This window comes from Salmo salar, chromosome 08, assembly GCF_965601325.2.
Source record: "Salmo salar chromosome 08, fSalSal1, whole genome shotgun sequence".
In the NCBI taxonomy this organism is placed as follows: domain Eukaryota; kingdom Metazoa; phylum Chordata; class Actinopteri; order Salmoniformes; family Salmonidae; genus Salmo; species Salmo salar.
The window spans coordinates 5,427,501-5,430,000 of record NC_138298.1 but is presented as its reverse complement, the minus strand read 5'-3'; the positions used below and the strand labels follow the sequence as shown (position 1 = coordinate 5,430,000).

Sequence of the window (2,500 nt, the reverse complement as noted above, 5' to 3'; positions counted from 1 at the left end):
TCAAAGTGAGTCTGATAAAACAGACATTTAGTCAATTCATCATTAAATGCTTACTACAAGGCAGTGTTGCTGATGAAATAGTGCAAGAGCACACCCTCGTGGACAAAATGCTTACAGCACCTGGTATTCCCAGGCGGTCTCCCATCCAAGTACTAACCAGGCCCGACCCTGCTTAGCTTCCGAGATCAGACGAGATCGGGCGTACCCAGGCTGGTATGGCCGTAAGCGAGAATCAATCTCTTGCTACAACATATATAGTCAAAGTGAGTGTGATAAACAGACATTGCATTTTCACCAATTAGATAAGCAGCTTGAACTTTGTGTCACTGAAAAAGTAGAAGAAATTACAAACACTGTTCCCATCTCTTTTTAGCACAGGTAGTTGGATAAAATACAAACTTTATTTCCTTTCATCATTTGAACAGGGCAAAGGAGCATAAAGCACACACAAGCTGCATTCAGCAACAATATTCTTGTTTGTCTTATAAATACAAGGCAGATGCTAATTGAAAACACAAGGAAATTTGATCCTATTAAAAAGGCAGGAAGCTGCATTTAGTCAATTCATGATTAAATGCTTACTACAAGGCAGTGTTGCTGATGAAATAGTGCAAGAGCACACCCTCGTGGACAAAATGCTTACAGCACCTGGTATTCCCAGGCGGTCTCCCATCCAAGTACTAACCAGGCACGACCCTGCTTAGCTTCCGAGATCAGACGAGATCGGGCATACCCAGGCTGATATGGCCGTAAGCGAGAATCAATCTCTTGCTACAACATATATAGTCAAAGTGAGTCTGATAAAACAGACTTTTAGTCAATTCATCATTAAATGGTTACTACAAGGCAGTGTTGCTGATGAAATAGTGCAAGAGCACACCCTCGTGGACAAAATGCTTACAGCACCTGGTATTCCCAGGCGGTCTCCAATCCAAGTACTAAACAGGCCCGACCCTGCTTAGCTTCCGAGATCAGACGAGATCGGGCGTACCCAGGCTGGTATGGCCGTAAGCGAGAAACAATCTCTTGCTACAACATATATAGTCAACGTGAGTGTGATAAACAGACATTGCATTTTCACCAATTAGATAAGCAGCTTGAACTTTGTGTCACTGAAAAAGTAGAAGAAATTACAAACACTGTTCCCATCACTTTTTAGCACAGGTAGTTGGATAAAATACAAACTTTATTTCCTTTCATCATTTGAACAGGGCAAAGGAGCATAAAGCACACACAAGCTGCATTCAGCAACAATATTCTTGTTTGTCTTATAAATACAAGGCAGATGCTAATTGAAAACACAAGGAAATTTGATCCTATTAAAAAGGCAGGAAGCTGCATTTTGTCAATTCATCATTAAATGCTTACTACAAGGCAGTGTTGCTGATGAAATAGTGCAAGAGCACACCCTCGTGGACAAAATGCTTACAGCACCTGGTATTCCCAGGCGGTCTCCCATCCAAGTACTAACCAGGCCCGACCCTGCTTAGCTTCCGAGATCAGACGAGATCGGGCGTACCCAGGCTGATATGGCCGTAAGCGAGAATCAATCTCTTGCTACAACATATATAGTCAAAGTGAGTCTGATAAAACAGACATTTAGTCAATTCATCATTAAATGCTTACTACAAGGCAGTGTTGCTGATGAAATAGTGCAAGAGCACACCCTCGTGGACAAAATGCTTACAGCACCTGGTATTCCCAGGCGGTCTCCCATCCAAGTACTAACCAGGCCCGACCCTGCTTAGCTTCCGAGATCAGACGAGATCGGGCGTACCCAGGCTGGTATGGCCGTAAGCGAGAATCAATCTCTTGCTACAACATATATAGTCAAAGTGAGTGTGATAAACAGACATTGCATTTTCACCAATTAGATAAGCAGCTTGAACTTTGTGTCACTGAAAAAGTAGAAGAAATTACAAACACTGTTCCCATCTCTTTTTAGCACAGGTAGTTGGATAAAATACAAACTTTATTTCCTTTCATCATTTGAACAGGGCAAAGGAGCATAAAGCACACACAAGCTGCATTCAGCAACAATATTCTTGTTTGTCTTATAAATACAAGGCAGATGCTAATTGAAAACACAAGGAAATTTGATCCTATTAAAAAGGCAGGAAGCTGCATTTAGTCAATTCATGATTAAATGCTTACTACAAGGCAGTGTTGCTGATGAAATAGTGCAAGAGCACACCCTCGTGGACAAAATGCTTACAGCACCTGGTATTCCCAGGCGGTCTCCCATCCAAGTACTAACCAGGCACGACCCTGCTTAGCTTCCGAGATCAGACGAGATCGGGCATACCCAGGCTGGTATGGCCGTAAGCGAGAATCAATCTCTTGCTACAACATATATAGTCAAAGTGAGTCTGATAAAACAGACTTTTAGTCAATTCATCATTAAATGCTTACTACAAGGCAGTGTTGCTGATGAAATAGTGCAAGAGCACACCCTCGTGGACAAAATGCTTACAGCACCTGGTATTCCCAGGCGGTCTCC

The 2,500-nt window shown here is 42.5% G+C and overlaps 7 non-coding genes across 7 annotated transcripts in view; all 7 read right to left on the bottom strand.

Annotated features, from left to right (window-relative positions):
- Positions 1-108: 108 nt before the first annotated feature.
- On the bottom strand, positions 109-227 carry LOC145857252 (5S ribosomal RNA). Its single transcript, XR_014378149.1, has one exon. It is a non-coding gene; the product is annotated as a 5S ribosomal RNA (ribosomal RNA).
- A 409-nt stretch (positions 228-636) lies between these two features.
- On the bottom strand, positions 637-755 carry LOC145887301 (5S ribosomal RNA). Its single transcript, XR_014398892.1, has one exon. It is a non-coding gene; the product is annotated as a 5S ribosomal RNA (ribosomal RNA).
- A 139-nt stretch (positions 756-894) lies between these two features.
- On the bottom strand, positions 895-1,013 carry LOC145851080 (5S ribosomal RNA). Its single transcript, XR_014372930.1, has one exon. It is a non-coding gene; the product is annotated as a 5S ribosomal RNA (ribosomal RNA).
- A 409-nt stretch (positions 1,014-1,422) lies between these two features.
- Positions 1,423-1,541, bottom strand: LOC145883820 (5S ribosomal RNA). Its single transcript, XR_014395396.1, has one exon. It is a non-coding gene; the product is annotated as a 5S ribosomal RNA (ribosomal RNA).
- Positions 1,542-1,680: 139 nt separating this feature from the next.
- On the bottom strand, positions 1,681-1,799 carry LOC145857251 (5S ribosomal RNA). The gene has a single exon (XR_014378148.1). It is a non-coding gene; the product is annotated as a 5S ribosomal RNA (ribosomal RNA).
- A 409-nt stretch (positions 1,800-2,208) lies between these two features.
- LOC145850718 (5S ribosomal RNA) lies at positions 2,209-2,327 on the bottom strand. The gene has a single exon (XR_014372566.1). It is a non-coding gene; the product is annotated as a 5S ribosomal RNA (ribosomal RNA).
- Positions 2,328-2,466: 139 nt separating this feature from the next.
- LOC145851079 (5S ribosomal RNA) overlaps positions 2,467-2,500 on the bottom strand; it is a 119-nt gene continuing 85 nt past the window's right edge. The window contains exon 1 of the ribosomal RNA XR_014372929.1: positions 2,467-2,500. This exon is cut by the window's right edge and continues 85 nt beyond it. This is a non-coding gene — a ribosomal RNA (5S ribosomal RNA).